The sequence below is a fragment of the Theropithecus gelada genome, chromosome 6 (assembly GCF_003255815.1).
Source record: "Theropithecus gelada isolate Dixy chromosome 6, Tgel_1.0, whole genome shotgun sequence".
Classification (NCBI taxonomy): Eukaryota; Metazoa; Chordata; class Mammalia; order Primates; family Cercopithecidae; genus Theropithecus; species Theropithecus gelada.
Window position 1 is genome coordinate 147,089,025 of NC_037673.1, and position 20,084 is coordinate 147,109,108.

The 20,084-nt window shown below is 51.1% G+C and overlaps 1 protein-coding gene across 5 annotated transcripts in view; it reads left to right on the forward strand.

Annotated features, from left to right (window-relative positions):
• The window catches only part of SYNPO (synaptopodin), a 59,452-nt gene that overhangs the window by 27,899 nt on the left and 11,469 nt on the right, over positions 1-20,084 (forward strand). Inside the window, exon 1 of one of the 5 annotated variants that reach the window (XM_025388046.1) lies at positions 12,432-12,498. The exons of 3 other annotated variants lie outside the window; for them this stretch is intronic. The gene's annotated coding sequence lies outside the window, so the exon portion shown is untranslated. Of the gene's footprint in view, positions 1-12,431; positions 12,499-12,717; positions 12,928-20,084 lie in introns of those variants that run through there. One more of the 5 variants, XM_025388044.1, reaches the window with a different exon arrangement.

Here is a 20,084-nt window from a genome sequence, read left to right on the forward strand (position 1 = left end):
CTGGTCAGAGGGGCGGCTGCCTGCAAAGTGGCTCTGCTAAATTAGGCGTGTGTGTGTGCGTGTGTATCTGTGTGTGTGTGTTTCTGTGTGTGTGCACGTGCACACGTGTGTGTGTGTTTCTGTGTGTGTGCACGTGCACGCGCGCGTGTGTGTGTGTGGCCAGAGTCTTTTGTGAACTGTCCCTGGATATTGGGGCTCAATTGCTACCCAGTGTGGCTAGAGGAGGAGTCAACATGGAAGCCGCCTCCAGGCCCTGTAATTCCAAAGGCTTACACAAGCCTTCTGTCTGGAATGAAATCTACCAACTGGCTGCTGCTGCCTGAAATTCCACCAGCCTAGCTTCAGCTTTTCCACTCGCTGAGGCAGGGTCGTATAGTACTGTGCAGACCCTGCCCTAGCCTACCCTGTCCAGCCTCCTAGGGTTGCTGTGGGTGGGACAAAATTCAGTCTACTCCTGAATGCTTCATGTGTGGCTAATACACAGATTCTGTGGTTGGACCTCTGGGTTCCCTTCCTGGCTAGCTGGGAGATCTTAACTATGTTATGTAACCTCTCTGGGCTTTTGTTTCCTCGTCTATAAAATAGAAACAATAATAGACCCTATTGTATACTGTTGTTCTGAAAATTAAATGAGATGATGATAAATGCTAAAAAAAAAAAAAAAAAAAAAAAAGAGCTACCACTTAAGTATTGTCATGTTAAAATAGCGGTCAGATGTGGTGGCTCACGCCTGTAATCCAGCACTTTGGGAGGCCAAGGCAGGTGGATCACCTGAGGTCAGGCGTTTGAGACCAGCCTGGCCAGCATGGTGAAACCCCATCTCTACTAAAAATACAAAATTAACCAGGAATGGTGGCATGCGCCTGTAATCTCAGCTGCTCGGGAGGCTAAGGCAGGAGAATCGCCTGAACCCAGGAGGCAGAGGTTGCAGTGAGCTGAGATCATGCCATTGCACTCCAGCCTGGGCAACAGAGTGAGACTCCACCAAAAAAAATAGGAATAGCAATTTCTTAAGGAGATGGGCTCTTGCTCAAGACTAGTTATATCTCACTATAAGTTACTTTTTGATGTTTGGCCAGGAACAGGTATTTTTGTTTGGTTGGTTGGATTGTTTGTTTGAGACAGAGTCTTGCTCTGCTGCCCAGGCTGGGGTACAGTGGCATGATTATGGCTCACTGCAGCCTTGACTTCCTGGGCTCAAGTGATCCTCCCACCTCCCAAGTAGCTGGGACTGCAGAGATGCGCCACCATGCTCAGCTAATTTTTGTATTTTTAGTAGAGACAGTGTCTCACTATGTTGCCCAGGCTGGTCTTGAACTCCTGGGCTCAAGTGATCCATCTGCCTCAGCCTAACAGGCATGAGTTACCATGACTGGCCTAGGAACAGGTTTTGATGGTGGGAGAATTGGCACAAGCACAACGGAAAATGCCTGGACTGAGCTTCAGGAATGGATGCTTGAACCTGTGCTCTTAGCTGACTGGCTGGTGTTCTTGGGCAAATCATTTGCTTCCTCTGGGCCACAGGCTTCACTTCTGACTGCTGAGATATGGGCTAGTAAGGATCTGAGGGGATCATGGGTGTGACAAAGATCCTTACTGGCTTGTCACCAAAAACATGGGGCTAGCAGGAGGGGCTGACATCATGGTGTCAAGGGTCAAGGAAGGGCAGGCTGGGTGAGCCCCTGGGACAGGAGAGTGGGCTAACCTGAGACCCTTGTGTGTAATCCTCCAGAATAAAATCTCTTGGAGTCTAAGAGTGCTTGAAAGATAAAAGCCACAGTTCTTGAAAAATGATTGTTTACTGTTATTTACTATGTACCATGGGTGCTTTAAGTTCTTCACGCATCAACAACTCCATGAGGTGAGTACTGTTATTATTAGCATTTGTAGGTGGGAAACTGAGGCACAGATAGGTTGGTTAAGTGAGCTTCCAAGGTCACACATCTGGTAAGTGGCTAGATTCAAATGCAGGCAGTCTGGCCCCAAAAACTATGTGCTTAACTTCTTCACAACATGGTCTCTCCCACGCTAGATGGAGTGCCAGGGGCTCAGAAAAACAAGCCACCTGTCCCAGAACAGACAGCATTCATCTTTGATCCTCATTATCCCTGAAGCTGAGGTCCTGAAAGGAGGAGCCTCACTGGGTCTAGGGTCCAGGGCTCTGAGATTGGCCCTTGAACCAGCTCAACCTTTCTATTCCCCTGGGAGTAGGTCGGAGAGGATCAAGGGTGCCCTGCAGTCACTGTGGGCGTGGAAGGCTTTGCCAGGGCCTGATGAGTGGGCATTGTTAGTGCCTTGGAGCTTGAGTGGCTCATAAGTGCTTGAGTTGTAATAAACTCCCATGCAGTCTGGCACACCGCCACCGTTGTACAGGTAGGGGAAACTGAGGTCAAAGTGTTTAGGGACCAGCCCAGGGTCACACAGGCAGAGGACACGCTTCATCCCTGAGCCTCCTGTCCTGCCTTCTGGGCCGCTTAGTTCTTGTGGGCTCCATAGGAAGATGAGATGTTGGGGACCCTCCCACGGATCCCTAAGGTGGTCCTAGCCTCCACAGCCGGGACATTATTCCCAATATGGGGTCCTTTGGGAGGGCACATGGAGTTGGGGGATGGGGAGAGTACTGATTAAAAAATAGACTGTCACGCGCACAGAGAACAAGCATGCCACCACCCAGCCCGAGCCAGTTGGCTCCCCCGTGCCTGGCTGCCAGGCCCCACTCAGGTCTCCTGCTGGGGGCCCCGCCCACCACACCCTGGCTCTGGGCCTGAGGCTGAATGCTCCCATCCACCCTCTCCTCTCCCTCCTCCATCCCTGCCCAGCCTCCAGGCAGATGGTGCACTTACTGAGCTTGGGTGGGCCTGAAGCTCAGCTGTGGAGTTTAAGCTGTGCCAGGGGCGTCTGGCATCCCCACACACTGGCTATGTGGCCTTGAATGAGCCCTTTCCCTCTCTGGGCCTCAGACATTGACAGAGTAATGCTGTCAATCAAAGTTCTTTTCCAGATTTCTTCTCTCATTTAGACCTGACAGACAGTGCAGGAGACCCCACTCAGAGAGGTGATGTGTCCTGCCGTGGCCACTCAGCTAGGGTGCAGCACAGCAGAGGCGGATGCCCAGATAATCGTGCAAATCCCAATGCTGTACAACTCCGGGTGAGTGAGGTCACGTGGAAGCATGGAGGCAGGAGGCTTTGCAGTTGTGATGTGAGCAGTGTTTCATGCATTTGCTCTTTTACTTAGTCAACAACTGTTTATTGAGCCCCAGCTATGGCCGAGGCACAGGGGCATGAACATAGCCAAGGTCCCTGCCCGGCAGGGACAGGCAGACTGACATGAAAACAAATCCTGATGGAATTACAAAGCTGATGAGCGTTTAGGGGAGAGGCAGAGGGTGTTGTGACAGGAGAATGTGACCTCTGAGGGCCTTGGGATCTGTGAACAGACCTGAAGGATGAGAAGTATGGTCAGAAAGGGGCAGCCGAGGGGGCAAGGGAAGAAAGGGCTCTAGGAAAAGGAGCAGCCAGTACAGAGGCCCTGAGGGGAGAAAGTGCTGGGCTGGCCGAGCACTAGGAAGAGGGTCAGCACGGCTGGAGCCTCGCTGGCTGGGAGGTGAAGCACCAGGACACCAGGACGGGAGCTGCAGCGCGGGGGTGGGGGCATTGGGGCTGGTGGTACAGGCCCTGGAGCCTGCGAAGGGGCTTGAGGCGGATCATAGGAAGGAGGAGCATGCTGGTGCTGATCTGGGAGGCGGGTCTTTCCTCTTTTCCTTTTGTCTTTCCCTTGGATGTCCACCCTGATAGTGCTATCGACAGACCCCATCCGTGCCCCCCCAGCCACTTCATGAGGTGGCTGAATGCAGAGTCTGGGGCCATCTCTCCCTTCTTTCTTCAAGGAGGGTTATGGAGGCCCAGCAGGCCTCAGATGTAAGCTGGTGAGAGTGCGTTCCTGGGCAGGAGGCTGCGGTCACTCAAGCTGAGTGCCCCTGTTCAGGTGAGTTCTTACTTCCTTTTATTCCCTGTGGGAGTCTGTGGACAAAGGAGGGTCAGCTTGTGTTTGAATGAAGGCCGCCCCTGGACTTACTTCCACTGCCTGTAACAGCTGCCTGTCCCCAGTTCCATTCCAGGCACCAACCCTGCCCCAACCCTGGAGCCAAAGCCCTGGGCTGGCAGGCAGGAGGCTTGCGTTCTGAGCCCAGCTCTGCTGGACGCTCTAGGGCACACCCCTTTCCCCCCCGGGCATCAGTTTCCCCATCTCTATGATAGATAAATACTCTACTTTTTCTGCACTCAATGTGTGGCCCATGGATGCAGTATCAGCATCACCCAGAAGCTCATTAGAAGTGCAGAGTCCCAGGCCCCATCCCAGACTTCCTGAATTACAATCTGCATTTTGACAACATTCCTGAGTAATTTCCATGTACTTTAAATTATGAGAAGCACTGTTCTAGGTCAGTTATTTTTAAACCTAAGACAAATGAAAATCTATAGCATATTTTTCCTTCTCTAAAGCTTTACATATAAACACATAAGAGGGCACCCACCCACTCTCTATTTATTCATCCCATGAACAAGGAGGGGGAGGAGTGTGGAGGGGTAAGTTGGAGGCACAAACTTTATTAGGATGGACGTCAGAAAGGAGGAGGAAAAGATAAAGCAGGCTGGTGGAGGGGCGGCTGCCATCTGCTCACCCCTGGAGCCCTCCTGACAGTTGGCCTCTCAGGGCCCTTTCGGCTCTGCCCTCCAGGCTCCTCTGCTTTATGGGTTGGGAGAGGGAGTGCTTGATCGTCCATAGTCCAGTGACGTCTTTCCCTGCTTGTCCCTATCTTGCTGTCCTGCCCTCTTCCCCTTGGAATCACTGAAAGAGTAGCCGGTGCTATTCTTAGTGTGACAGGGTGGTGAGGAGAGAACATACTAGTGCATTATTTATGTCTGTGAGTCAACAGGATTACATCCAGGACTCCCAGAACACCGCCCTCCCAGCTTGGCCTTCATCACAGCCATGGCAGGCGGTCCACTCTATGCAGATGGAGGGCAATTTCCCAGGACCCAGAAACCATTCCTTCTGGCCCTGCTCATCCCTGCTCAGAGTCCCTACCCCTCGACCTGGGAAATGACTCAGGAAATACCATGGTCAGTTAGGGCTAGGACAGAGCTGCTTTGGCCATATCATTTCCTTTCATCATGCATTCAGCATGTGTTTATTGAGCACATATTACATGCCATACGTGTGGGTGCATGGGTGGAGGAAACAGGGTTCCTACCTTCCAAGAGCTCACACTTTAGCCAGAGAGTTAATGTGCAATAGTGTAGGTTTCAGGCCTTTGCCTATGTGAGAGCTGATCTGAGCAATAACATAGCAGAGGAGGAATTAAGAATCTTTTAGAGGAAACTGAGGCTCAGCACATATAAGGCTTGGTAAAGGTCACCATAGCTAGCGATCAGGTTGAACTCGTGTTAGTTAGAATAAAACAACTATTGTAGATCAGATGGTAGTGTGTAGCGTTAGGGCTCTGGGGACTCTCTGCACTACCAGTGAGAAGGATCTTGTGGCTGGAAGGAAATTAACTGGTTGAGGTTGTCCTGTTCTCCAGAGTCATGGAGAAGTCATGTGTACTCAGAGTTTTTACAAACCTGGAGTGGAAGGACAGTTATATTGGGGACTGGGAGTCAAAATCACATGGGATGAGAGGATAAGGCCCGGAAGTAGTGCACCTCCTGAGGCTGTGCCAGCGGCTCTGGCTGGGAGCCAACGAACCATGAGATCCTGGGCAGGTCCCTTGCCCTTTCTGTGCCTCAGTTTTCTAGTCTGTAAAATGGTGTAACAATCCTTGCTCTGTCTCTAGGAAAACTATAAAAGTGTTGTGCATATTCAAGGAATGCTATAAAATTACCATATATAATTATGATAGGCTGTGTGCAGTGGCTTATTCCTATAATCTCAGCACTCTAGGAGGCCAAGGTTGGAGGATTGCGTGAGCTCAGGAGCTCAAGACCAGCCTGGGAAACATAGTGAAAACACACCTCTATTAAAATAAGAATTTTTTTAAAAGACAATTATAAAAATATATTTTATTAAATTTTTTATTAACATTATGGAGCCTTACTGTGTGCAAGTCTGTATTCCAGACATTTTCTTGTGTTAACTAACTTACACACTTAGTTATAAGATCATGGACTCTAAAGCCCAGTGGGTCCCCAGCCTGGCTGTGCACAGAACCCCTTCGGGAGCCTGTTAAGGTGCATATTCTGTGGTCTCACAGGTCTAAGGTAAAGCCCAGGAATCTGCATCTTGATCACATTCCCTGAGGGATTCTGAAGCACCTACAAGTTTCTGATCTGGACCAGAGAAGGGAAGGAACTTGCCAGAGGCCTCACATTGAATTGGAGACCAGGTTGAGGCTAAAACCCAGATCTCCAGCTCCTGGCCTGATCCTTTCCCTCTACTCTTCAGTTGCCCCCAAGTACCCTAGAGAAATGAAGGTGGAGATGACTTTGGTGACACGTGAGGATGCTAGTGGTGGTGCTAAGGTGTACGGTGCTGTGGTAGGCATTTCACATGGCTTATCCCATTTAATGGCAATAAGGATAGAAAAGGGGACATTCGACTGGGCACAGTGCCTTATGCTTGTAATTCCAACACTTTGAGAGACCAAGGTGGGAGAATTGCTTAAGCCCAGAAGTTTGAGACCAGCCTGGGCAACAAAGTGAGACCTCGTCTGTACACAAAATTTTTTAAAATTAGCCGGGTGTGATGGCACATGCCTGTAGTCCCAGCTACTTGGGAGGCTGAGGCAGGAGGATCCCTTGTCCCTGGAAGGTCACTGCCATGAGCTGTAAACGCATCACTGCACTCCCGCCTGCCAGCCTGGGTGACAGAGTGAGACTCTGTCTTAAAACACACACACACACACACACACACACACACACACACACACACGGACACTCTCCACAGCCACATGATCCCCTGGCTCATTTGAGCATCAAGTGGCAGATTTTAATGTACCCTTGGAAAAGGGAGACTATGAGTGAGGCGCAGAGATACTGGAGAAGTGAATTTGAAACCATACCATCGGTGCATTGTCCGTTCTCCAGGAGCATGTGCCCTCAAGGCAAGAGTTGTCTGCTAACCCGGTTACTTGAAGACAGGGCAGGCTGGCAGGAAGGAAACACGTATGTCCCACAAGGTGTGTACCTGATGCCCGTCCATCCATACCAGCCTTCCACATGAGTCCCGTGTACCTATGGGTGCTCAGTGTGCACATATTTGTGTGTATGTCCTGCCCCCTCTGTGGGTGTGCATGTGTGCCTGGGCACGCTCTGCTGTGTGTAGCACAGGCTTGAAGCAAGCAGCACCTCTGTGTGTGGGCATACGTGCAGAGGAGGATGTGCTGCTGCCGGCTGGAGCCTCTCCAGCGTTAAGAGGCTACTGAGAATGCGTGTATGTTGCAGGTGTATGTGTGTGTATGGAAAGGGTTGCAACGCAGAGCTCAGAAGGAGAAGGGCCATTAGAGAACACATTTGTTTGTTGGTTGGTTGGTTGGTTGGTTTTAGACAGAGTCTTGCTCTGTCACCCAGGCTGGAGTGCAGTGGTGCAATCTTGGCTCACTGCGACCTGCGCCTCCTGGGTTGAAGTGATTCTCTTGCCTCAGCCCCTCAAGTAACTGGGATTACATGCATGCGCTACCATGCCTGGCGAATATTTTTAGTAGAGACTGAGTTTCACCATGTTGGACAGGCGGGGCTTGAACTCCTGACCTCAAGTGATCTGCCCGCCTCAGCCTTCCAAAAGTGCTGGGATTATAGTCGTGAGCCACTGCGCCCGGCCCATGCTTTTCTTATTCATGTCTTACCTCCATATTATGTGTATCATTCTTAAACCTGCCAGGTATGAGCCTGCCTCAGGACCTTAGCATTCGCTGTTCCCTCTGCCTGCATTGTTGCCCTAGACAAGCATATGCCTCACTCTCTCACCTTCTTACATTCTTTGCTCAGATGCGCCCTCTCAGTGAGGATGGCTTTGGTTATCATATCTACCTTTGGTTATCATATCTACCTTTGGTTATCATGTCTACCTTTGCAAATCACTCCTCACCCCTTACAGTCCGTATACCCCTAGTCCCTGCTTTATTTTTTATAGCATTTACCATCTGACTTACTTGTGTATTTATTATCTTGTTCCCTTACTGGAATGCAAGCAGAGGTTTTAATCTGTTTCCCTTTACACCTGTGAACAGTGCCTGTCCCTTAGTTGGTGTACAATAAATACTCATGGAATGAATGAATCCATGCACCACCTATACGTATTTTCTTTAAATTTTGCCAGTGAAATGTCCACTTTAGCCTCTCCTTAAGCAGTAATATACCTGAGATCACAAGTGTGTTTATTATACCTCTTTTCCAATTCACATTTGAAATGTACGTAACTATTAAGATTTTAAATATCAGGGTACGACCTAAAATCCTTTTGCTTCCATTAGTGGTGGGGGCACTACACTCTAGGAACCACCAGTCCAGTCCAATCCCTCCTTTGGACAAATTGGATGCACTGAGGCCCCAAGAGGGTCAGGGATCAGCCCAGCGTCTCACCCAAATTGTGACAGGACAGACCCTGGAACCAAATCTCCTGACTTCTAGTCTTCTTTTCTTTTGTAGTCTGAGGGAAACATGGAGGGCAGGACTGCATGATTCAGCCTTTCCCTGGCAGGAGACTCCTCCTGTTGGAGTGGGGCCAGACCTGCCTGGTAATTGGTGAATGGCAGCAGAGGAGAGGGCCATGGCAGGGTCAGCCGCCTCCAGCACCCCAGAGCCATGGTGTCCTCCTCTGAGGGGCCCTGGGGTTCAAAACTGATTCTGGCTAGAAATGACATGGGGATCCCTGTGCAGAGAGGATGCTAGGGGGTGTTGGGAAGGGGGATGGGGTTGGGCTGAGCAGAAGAGTGAGACCAGACCCAGAGAGGGGTGGTGAAGACAGGGAGAGAGACAGATACAGCCCCAGCCTGGTCGAGTTATGCAGAGGTGGGTGTGTGCAAAAGCCTACAGTTAACCACCCCCCAAGGTGTGCACAGTGCTTTATACTTTAGACATCATTGCTGCATCTCATTTACTCAGCAGCTACTCTGCAAAGCAGATATTATCATCCCTGTTTTACTGATGATGAAGTTGAGACTCAGAGAGGTGAAATGATTTACTGAAGGTAGCCCAGCAATTTGAATTGGATGCCTTGCTGAGCCATAGATGGGGGAAGAACTGGCTGCACCTCTGATTGGATTTGGTAAAGGAGGGCTGTCTGTGGGAGGAGCAGGCAGGCTGAATGGATTCGGGAGCGAGGGGCCGGCTGGAAACCCACAGTCCACTCACTGGCCAAATAACCTTGACAAATCGCAAAACCTTTCTTTTTGAGGCTCAGTTCCCTCATCTGTAAAATGAGAATAATGGCACTCCCTAACTCACAGCTTGTGAGGATAAAATAAAACAACATGATGAAAAATGATAACACTGAAACCGAATGCCTCGCACATTTGATGTGCTCGGGAAGCAGCAACTTGAGTGATGAACATGAGTGCACCCGGCCCCCTGATGAGTTTGCGCACAGTGACCACTTGCCACGACTGAGGGATTCCCAGTGCCTTCTTTAGCAGCTGTGAGTGAGCCTGAGACCCCGTCTGGGGGACCCGCAGGGGTTGGGGGCAGGTTTGTCTGTCCCAGAGCCCCAGGCTGGTGATGATGCCTCCTGGGGATAAACCTCGTCTCTCTGTTGTTTACCCCATGTGTGGTGACTTTGTCATTATCATTCCTCCTGCATTTTTTCTCTGAGTTATTTATTTTTCTGTGAGGAAGGAATGTGGGGAATTTACCACAGGGCGCTGGCCTTCATGTTCAGCTGGGCTGCAGGGCGTCCTTCCCTATAAGAGGGAAGCTGCTGAGACAGATGGCAGGAGAGGTGGAGGCGGAGGGTCCTAGCTGGCTCTGTGGCCCAAGGAGTAGGGGGCGGTTATGTAACTCACCCGGAGGCCCAGGTTCTGGTCTCTGGTCTTGAGCCTGGTAATGTACATAGCTCCTGTGGAACTGTTCCTGGCCCTTCCCATTCACCCCTGGCCTGTGGGCAAGCCCAGTGGGTGTGTTCTTCTATCAAAGTTTCCTTTCTATTCAGCTGGTCTAGGTTTGGGGTATGGGAGTGGGTAGGAGAGTGGGGTGGGGGTTATCTTGAACCTCCTAGTCTCTGCTGAGCTATCCTCATTGCTTAGAATGCTTCCTTATCTCCATCTTTCAAGATCTAGGACATATGTCACCTCCTCCAGGAAGCCTTCCTGGATTGCTTCATCCTAGTTCATCTTTCTCTTAGGTTCTATGTTCTCCCCTCACTTCATGAAACATTCTTCCTCTTAGATCTAACATAGTGATTTGAGACTTCATCTCCCTCTTCTCTCACAAGCGTGTTGCTCTCTCCTTCCTTCCTCCCACTCCCAGGAACCACCCTCTAGATCTTTGATCTAGAATCTAGATGAGTCTTGGATTTAGACAAGTCTAAAATTCATCTCCAGGGATGAATAGTGAAGCAAAATATGAGGGGGGAGGCTTTGGATTGTGGAAGTGCTCATCCTTTAGTAGTTTATTTAGTCAACACAGTGATGGTTTCAGCCCCTCCTGGCTGATGACTTCTGCTGAGTCTGGGGACATTTACAGAGGACGGAGACCAGTCCTGACCCTAGGGCTAAGGAGAAGGACCACATCTTTGTGGTGGGCCCAGAGTGTGCCAGGCCCTGGGAAGAGTAGGGAATCCACAGATGACCTAGGCCCTGCCCTGACCCTGGCAGAGGCAGTTTAGGGGAAACCACCTCTTTCCCCTGCCCTGACTTGCCACCTTTTTATCCTTTAGCTTATGTGTTTTCTCTGGAAAGGTAGGGTGTGACGGCCCTTTCTGTATCCCTAAGGCCTCCAGGGAGCTGGGGGTGGGGAGAGTGAAATAGCAGGAGGGGGCTTCGTGAGCACAGGCCTAGCTCACCAGGGTTGGACTGGAGAGGTGGAGGGCTGGGCTGTGATCCTGTGACCCTGTCTGTGAGCCCTCCCTTTTCAGTTTGCTGCATACTTGGGGCTCAGCCTGCCTCTCTCTGGGTTACCATCTCAAAGTTTCTAAAAATCGACTGATTATAGATTAATGATTACCCCAGTAGAGTGGGCAAGAGAGAGGCTGTGGCTCCTGGCCTTTGGCAGGGCCCTGGTCAGCCAGCAGGGAGCAGGGCTTGTGGTCTGCAAGGATAGAAGATGGGCCGGGCCTGCGCTGACTGAGGAGCTCTCATCTTAGCTTCCCCTAACCCCTCCATCTCTGCCCTCCCTGATCCCGACCCAGTGCCAGCAGAGAGAAACCAGAAGTTTGGCCAGGCCCAGCCTCCTTCCCCTGGGTTTCTGAGTTTTTGCAACCTGCTGTTTCCTCTGAGCCCTGTTTCTGTTTGGGGCCTCTGGGCCAGGTTGAACAGGGGAGGAGCACTGATCTAGGAGTGTGAATGGACTGATGAGGGCTTCCGACAAGAAATGGCTGTTGGGCTGGGCCTGGGTGGGTGAGTAGGAAGGTGAGTTTGCTTTGTGGGGAGCTCTTCTGAAGGAAGGCGTCCAGGCTTGCGATCAGTCAGACCACGAGGGGCCCTTGCTAAGCTGTGAGACCTGGAGTGAGTGAGCTGCTTCTGTGTGCCTCATCTTCCTCATCTACGAAATGGGGATAAGGGAACCTCCTCTGTGAGCTGTTGTGAGGATTAAATGAGAAAAGGCACGTTAAACCCCTGGCTTGGCAGCATCTGGTGCTCCCAAAATGTTGGCTCTTGTCATTCTCACAGATTTCGTGTTTATTCTGCAAGTGCCAGTGGAAGATGTGGAGGGGACCAGGGAGGAATACAGAGGTGAAGCCGTAAAGGCCCCTGCCCTCGAGGCCGCTGCAGTCTCTGGGGGAAAATAGGGCCCAGAGCCTGATTGCTACAAAGCAAAACACTGGGAGGGGGCGGCATGGCCCACGTGACTGGCCCTGGACTGGGCATTGGGCCAACCTGGGCTTGAATTTCAGCTCTTCCTCTGGCTGGCTGTGCGACCTTGAGCAAGTCACTGCACCCCTCTGAGCCAGCATCTTCTCTAATGTGGAGATGAGGATAGTGCTGGCCTCCTGGGTTGCTGTGGAAGTAAGTGAAGTAAGGCCCTGCCCTGGTACCTGGCATGTGGTGAGCACACCCTGAAAGAGAACTTTTACTAGAATGAATAATACACAAGGTGATGGTTATGAAGTGGTGCAGGTAGAACGTTGGTGGATCAGGGAAGGCTTTTTGGAGGGGGTGGTAGCATTCTAGGTAGGCCGGAAATCTGAGGGATTAGGGCATGTAGAAAGGATGTGAGACAGAGGAGGGTTCCCGGTAGAGGGGGTCTGTGCAAACGCTGCTCTGCAGGCAGGAATTCACTGGGCAACTGTGGGAACCGCAGGCCACCGAACTCCCTTCACTGTTGCCGAGGGCACAGAGAGAAGGTGAGTGAGCTCTTGGGCAGGCCCCAGTGGAGGGTCTTTGAATGCCAGGATGAAGCCTCTCCTCTTGATCCTCCATGTCCTGGGGAGGCAGCAGAGGGTTTGGAGCAGGAGAGAGGCATGAGTGGAGCCCAGAGGGAGGAAGATGAATCTGGCAGCGTGGGGCGGGTAGATTGGCGGGGGAGAGACTGGGGGTGGAGAGGCCATTTAAAAGGCTGTTGCAAAATCGGTTTTCCTGATAAAGAGCTGGGCTGAGTCATCTGTGGAGGAGAAAAGTCATATCCAGCTCCTTCGTGTTGCTGTCGATGTGGGATTTTCCTGGCTTCGTCAGCCAGGCAATTGGCTGCCTTTGCCGGAGGCTTTGAGAACCGAGGCCCGAAGGCCGGCAGGAGCATCCAGGGAGAAGCTTGGCTTCAGGGAGGACCCAGCAGAGTGAGTAAGATGAGCGCCCGGAGGTGCCTTTGTGGCTTGGGGTATGTGACTTAGGGCATGTGGATCCCCCTCTGATCTTAGTCTCTCCTCTGGGCATCAAGGGAGAGGTATGTGGTGATTTCTGCCAGCCTGTGAGTGGTGAGGCGGGGGCTGGGCCTGGGGCTCCCCACCCCACTTCTGTGTCTTCTCCCATGCGAGGCAGTCCTTCCCACCAAAGCCTAGATTATTCTCCTCCCAAGAGGAGGTCTGGCAGTCTGCCGACCCAGTCAGGTCGCACTCGCCATGACTGTGGGGATGGAGAACTCCCCAGGGCATGGAGCCTGTGCCGTTTCCTCCTCTCAGTGGGAGGAGTGGGGAAGGGGCTGGCAAGGTAGCCAGGCCATTACTCAGGCCTCTCCATTTTCCTGCCTCCAGCTGAGCCAGAGGTTGTGCAGTGGCCAGTCATTGGTTCCTTCCTGACCTCACCAGGGGGGCAGTTTACCCAGCCTGTTTACCCTTCCTGTTGCCAAGACCCCTGGACAACCACAATGGGCTGCCTTGAGCCAATCTCTATTCCTACCCCTGGCTCCCTGTCCCACCCCACCCCACCCGACCCTGGCTGGACACTCCCATTGACGGCATCGTGTGAAGAAGCATTTCCTTGAATTCTCCCTGTCCTGACCTTGTGCTCTGGCCTCCCCTCCCCGGCCCCACCTCCCTCCTGCGGATCCTCCGTCCACACGGGCCCCAAGTGGTGGGCAGAACAGGCAGCTGTCCACAGTGGGTGGCAGGGGTGGGGGAAAGGGTTTGTCCCTTCCTACGCCAAACGAGAACTGGGGTCTCCTGACTCCCAACATTGTGATCTTCCCACTCTACTAATCTTTCATGCCCTAGCAGTCCTTTCTACCTTAGTAAGAATGAGTTCATCAACTCTTCTTCTGAGAGGAAGAAGTGGGAGAAAGAAGGAGTTGTTCTAGGCGGCTGGATTTTCAGGGGAGAAGACACTGCTGAGGGGCATTGATCACGAGATGAGGAAGCAGAGGGCTTTGCAGACCATCATCCAGGAGCACTGGAGCCTCTCTTGTTTTTCGTCTTTCCAGAGTCCTAGTCTGGAAGGAGAATAGTTAAGAGATTAGACTCAGAGCCAGACTTTTCTGAGTTTTGAATTCCAGCTCTGCCACTCTTAAGTTGTGTGACCCTGGGCAGGTCTCTCTGAGCCCCAGTTTCACCTGCAGAATGAGAAGAATCACAGGACTTACCTCTTGGAGGTGCTGTGAGAACTGAACAAGGCGGTGAGCATAAAGTGCACAGCACTGCACCTGGGCTGCAGCGGGGGCTCGGTAGTGACCGCGGTCATGGCAAACCCCTTCTAATGACTGTGCTGGGGCTTCTCGCCTACTCCCCCACTCCAGGATTTACCCTGTTGGACCCAAGTCTCCTGACCCCAGGCAGCTTTTCATTGTGTCCGTGCTCCACCCCTTCCTCTCTTGAAGGCCTGTCTTCAGGGCTCCTGATCCAATGTCCAGGGTGGGTCTTTAAAGGGCTAACCCCCCAACCTGGCTCTGCATCAGTTTAGGTGGGGAGGCGGTGGGGACATCATGACTTGCCAAGTGCAGGCCACAGCCAGGCCAATTGAGGGTTTAATGAGGTACCTGTCCCCTGTAGCCTTTGGCTACTTCCCCACCCCGACCTTTGACACCAGGAGCAAGATCTTGGAGCAGCTGCCTGGGATATTGCCAGAGAGGGCAGCTCCCTAGTCTGAGGAATTTTAGATGGACTTGCCCCCTGGTGCCCTGCTACAAGGGACTCTGGGGTGCCCCCTCCCTCCCCAGCTTTGTTTGTGAAGGGTGGCAAAAATCATCTGGATGGCTGGCTGGATCTGGTCCAAACCTCCTGCTGAATTCCTTTTCCATGGAGTCACTGTGGGCTGGAGTGCAGGCTGCAGGAGCTTGCCTTGGAGGGCAGGGCTCTCTTACCTCCTGGCCTTTTCTGCCATTCCTCTTGTTCCAGAACAGTAGCTTGGGAGCAGTTCTAAGCTCAGAGAGGTGGCGGTGATGGGATCTTAGCAGCAGCCCATGCTGTGAATGGAGCCTCACTGGGAGTCAGCTGACCTGGTCTTGGACTCACATCCTCCTCTCTGACCCCTTCCTTGGCTGGGCCTCCCAGGCCAGCTTATTTCTAAAGGCCCTGCACACTCTGACATTTGAGGATTTTCTAAACCCATGGCCTTCTAGAGCCAGTAAAGAGAAAAGCAGAAAAATGCAAGGGCATTGAGAGGTCTGGAGTAATCAAACACTGAAGTGCTTTCTATGAGCCTCGCACGGTGGGAACCGGCCAGCCAGGAGCCTAGTGCTCTCTGCAGTAATGTAGAGCCAGGTGTGAACACAGCTCTACTCCTTCTGGCTCTGTGATCTTGGGCAGCTCACTTTACCTCTCTGAGCCGTAGATTTCTCATCAATAAATAATAATAGTTTGTGCCTTGTAGGGTTGTTTTGAAAATTAAATAATATGAGTAAAGTATGTGTATAGGTATACAGTAAGTGACCAATCAATGTTAGCTACTGTTGCTGCAACTGTGTCATAAGAAACACTGGTAGGACCACAGATGTTTATCCTGACCCTGTCCCAAGGGGATCTGATGTATCTGCAAATCTCTGCAGGGCTGTCAGGCTGGAATGAATGAGAAAACTTTTTTTTTTTTTTTTGAGACGGAATGTTGCTCTGTCGCCCAGGCTGGAGCGCAGTGGTGTGATCTCGGCTCACCGCAATCTCTGCCTCCCTGGTTCAAGTGATTCTTCTGCCTCACCTCCCAAGTAGCTGGGATTACAGGCCTCTGCCACCACACCCAGCTAATTTTTGTATTTTTAGTAGAGATGGGACTTCACCATATTGGCCAGGCTGGTCTTGAACTCCTGACCTCACTATCCATCTGCCTTGGCCCCTCACAATGCTGGGATTACAGATGTGAACCACCACCCCCGGCTGAGAAGATTTTTTTTCTGTGCAGCCTGGGGAGGCAGACCCACATCAAGAAAGTGGATGAAGGCTGGACATGGTGGCTCACACCTGTAATCCCAGTGCTTTGGGAGGTTGAGGTGGGTGGATCACTTGAGCGCAGGAGTTCAAGATCAGCCTGGGCAACATAGTGAAACACTGTCTCTACAAAAAATACAACAATTAGCCAGGCATGGTAGCATATGCCTGTAGTCCCAGTTACTCAGGAGGCTGAGGTGGGAGGAATGCTTGATCCTGGAAGTCTGAGGCTACAGTGAACCATGATGGCGCCACTGCCCTCCAGCCTGAGCGACAGAGCAAGATCCTATCTCAGAAAAAAAAAAAAAAAAAAAGTGGATGGAAGTTAATGTAAGGAGGAACTTTCTAACTGAGGAATGTTAATTAGTGGAAGGCACCTCCTGGGGGAGTGAGCTCATGCCACCTGAGTACATCAGCAGAGACTTGCACACTCAAGGGTGTGGTTTTGAAGATGCAAGAATTGTGTGGGGATTGGACTTGGTGACAGCCGCCTCTGAGATTCCGAAGTTCCGTGTTTGGGGGCAGTAAGCTCTGGAATCCCCTGCTATTTGACCGTCAGCGAATCTCCTATGCTAGAAGAGTATCTGACCTTTTCCAGGGAGTGGAATGGGGTGACCAATTGCCAGCTTATGCCAGGAGAGCATGAGCCCTCTGCCCACCTGGGCTTCATGGCAGTCAGGCCTTGGCATTCAGGATCTCATTGTGGCCTCCCAACACTCATGTCGAGTTAAGGAGACTGTGGCTCTGAGAGGTACAGTAACTTGCCAAGGTCACATGGCTAGCAAATGGCAGAGCCTGGATTCAGGCCAGGACGCCTGGTTTCTAAGCAGAGCAGGGGAGACAGATGCTGCATGAGCTGAGCAACCTCTCAGAGCCCTCCCGTGTGGCTGGCACCCCATCCCTTAGGTACCTCCCAGGGGAACAGCCTGGCTAATAGACATCTTTAATAGATAGGGTGATCCAGGCAGGAGAGGAGTCCTATTGAGGGGAGTAGTATCATGGGTGGGTGGGATAGGCTGTGTGCTTTCACTGTTTCTAATAGGTTAGGGGAAAGCCAGGTTCGATGGAGGAGGGAAGAAGGAGGTTGCGGCCAGAAAACCTGTGGCTGCTTGGCCTGGCCCCAGTGGAGTTGCTGTGACGCTGCTGGTCACAGCTTCTCTGCTCTGTGTGGACCTCCCTGTGGCTCCCATGTGGGGTCAGCCGGCTCTACCCTGGGCTACTCTCTGGACCTCTGTTTCCCACCTATAAAACAGGGTGGTGATGAAATACCTCCTCTGTAAGAATTCTTCCAGCTCTGAGAGTCCATGAATTCAGACCTCGCTGGCAAGATGCCTAGAAAGACTGTCCCTGGAGACAGACTCAGCATGCCATGGCCAGTGCTAATGAGGGCAAGGGAGGGGAGGGCAGGGTCAGATTCCTCAAGAACTAATTAGCTTCCCACAGTAGGGAGGAGAGGGGTGATGGAGGGAGGAATTTTCTTAGCCACTGATGTTGCTTCTGACCCTGGTCACAGGCTGATCCATCCACCTGTCTGTCAAGGCGTTTGTTCATGCATCCTTTGTTCATTAATTATTCAATAATTATAAATTGAGCACCAACTGTGTGCCAGCTGGGCAATGGGGATAGAAAGAGAAATGGTTGCCTATAGTGATCTTATAGATTAATAGGGGACTGAATTCAGCCTGATCTCAGGACCTCAAGTCCCAGACTGACCCCTGACCCCTGATGACCTTGTTCCTGCTCCTTATGTCCCAAAGAGACCTTTTGGGATGAGCAGACAGCTTGAGCATGGGCTGGAGACCCCAGAAAGAACAGTTCTGGCTCCAGCTTTGTCACCCTTGGCTTTGCAGCCTTGGGGCATTTCCTTATATATCTCTGAACCTCCATTTCTTCTTCTGAAAACCACAGGCAAGCAATGCTTGTCTCATTGTGGTCTTGTGCAGATAAAATAAAAGAATGCAATGTTCTAGAGTAGTCGTTGGTGAAACTAGCTCAATTTGTTACTTTTCTAGTGTTAAAGGATGTGAATTTTAAAATGATTATTTAAGTAAAAATGGGAAGAAATCCTGGGAGGAGATAGAATAATGACACAAACAGTGGTTACCTGATTGTGATATGGAGTAATCGGGGATGGGGTGACACTTTTTACTGTATGTCTTTTTATATTTTAATTTTTAGGGCCAGATATGGTGGCTCATGCCTATAATCTCAGCATTTTAGGAAGCTAAGGCCAGAGTATCACTTGGGCCCAGGAGTTTGAGACCAGCCTGGGCAGCATAGCGAGACCCCTTCTCTACAAAAAATACAAAAAAAAAAATTGGCTAAGTGTGGTGGTGCATACTGATGATAGTCCAGCCATTTGGGAGGCCGAGGTGGGAGGATGGCTTGAGCCCAGGAGGTTGAGGCTGCAGTGAGCTATGATGGTGCCACTGCATGCCAGCCTGGGCAACAGAGCAAGACCCTGTCTCAGAAAAGTAAAAATAAAATAAAAATGAATGAATAAATAAATTTTTAGACCATGTGAATGTATTACCTACTCTAAAAAGGGGAAATATTAGTGACATCTCTTTATAAAATCAAAGCACATGCCTGTAATCCCAGCACTTCGAGGGACTGAGGTGGGCGGATCACTTGAGCCCACCTGAGTTTGAGACCAGCCTAAGCAACGTGGTGAAACCCTGTCTCTACAAAAAAAACATTAGCCGAGTATGGTGGCACACATCTGTAGTCCCAGTTACTTGGGGAGCTGAGGCAGGAGAATCACTTGATCCCAGGACGTGGAGGCTGCAGTGAGCTGAGATCTCATCACTGCACTCCAGCCTGGGTGACGGAGTGAGACACTGTCTCAAAAAAATAAATAAATACAAATTAAAAAAATTAAACCAGACAGTGGTTTATTAAAATATTTTTGTTTAAAAAAATTAGAGCACATTCCTATACTATAAGTCTGAAAGTATAAAGGGCCCTAAGGAGGGCACACAGAAAATATTCTGGGGGTTCATTTGTGCATTCAGCAATATCTACTGAGTGCCACTGTATGACAGGTGCTGTTCTAGGAGCTGCTGTTACAGTGATAAACAAGTCAGGTGGCTGGGTGCGGTGGCTCACGCCTGTAATTCCAGCACTTTGGGAGGCCAAGGCGGGTGGATCATCTGAGGTCAGGAGTTTGAGACCAACCTGGCCAACATGGTGAACCTCCGTTTCTACTAAAAATACAAAAAGTAGCTGGGCATAGTGGTGCATGCCTGTAATCCCAGCTACTTGGGAGGCTGAGGCAGGAGAATCACTTGAACCCAGGAGGCGGAGGTTGCAGTGAGCCGAGATTGCGCCACTGCACTCTAGCCTGGGTGACAAGAGCGAAACTCCTTCTCAAAAAAAACAAAAAACAAAAAAACAAAAAAACATGTCAGGCAAGGTCATTGCCCCTTGGAGCTGTGCTCTAGGCGAGGAGATGGATAATAGAGAGGGAAACATAAAGATCATTTCAACTTGGTGAATGCTATGGAGGAAACAAAACAGATTGGGATAGGAGAAGGAAAGGTTCCTCCAGAGAGGGGACATTCCAGCTGAGACTTGAGTGGCAAGAAGGAACCAGCATGGACTGCTACCTGGGAAAAGATTATTCCAAGCAGAGGGAGCAGCAAGTCCAAAGGCCCTGGGGCAGGAACATACTTGGCATTTTCAAGGAAGAGAAAGCAAGCCAGTGTGGCAGAGCCTAGTGAGAGAGGAGAAGGCGGTGGGGAGGAGCCAGGGACACGGAGGGACTTCTAGGGTGAGGTGTTCGTACTCAGTTTGGTAAAGTGCCGTATCAGCAACTGTCAGGGGGAATCCAAATCAGGGACCAGTTAATCCTGAGAGGATAATCAGAGTGGCGTAGAGGCGGTGGCATTTGAGTTGGGCCATGAAAGGTAGGTCAGGGCTGATTACGAAGTGAGCTAATTCTAAGAAACAGTGGGCCGGGCGCGGTGGCTCAAGCCTGTAATCCCAGCACTTTGGGAGGCCGAGACGGGCGGATCATGAGGTCAGGAGATCGAGACCATCCTGGCTAACCCGGTGAAACCCCGTCTCTACTAAAAAATACAGAAAACTAGCCAGGCGAGGTGGTGGGCACCTGTAGTCCCAGCTACTCGGGAGGCTGAGGCAGG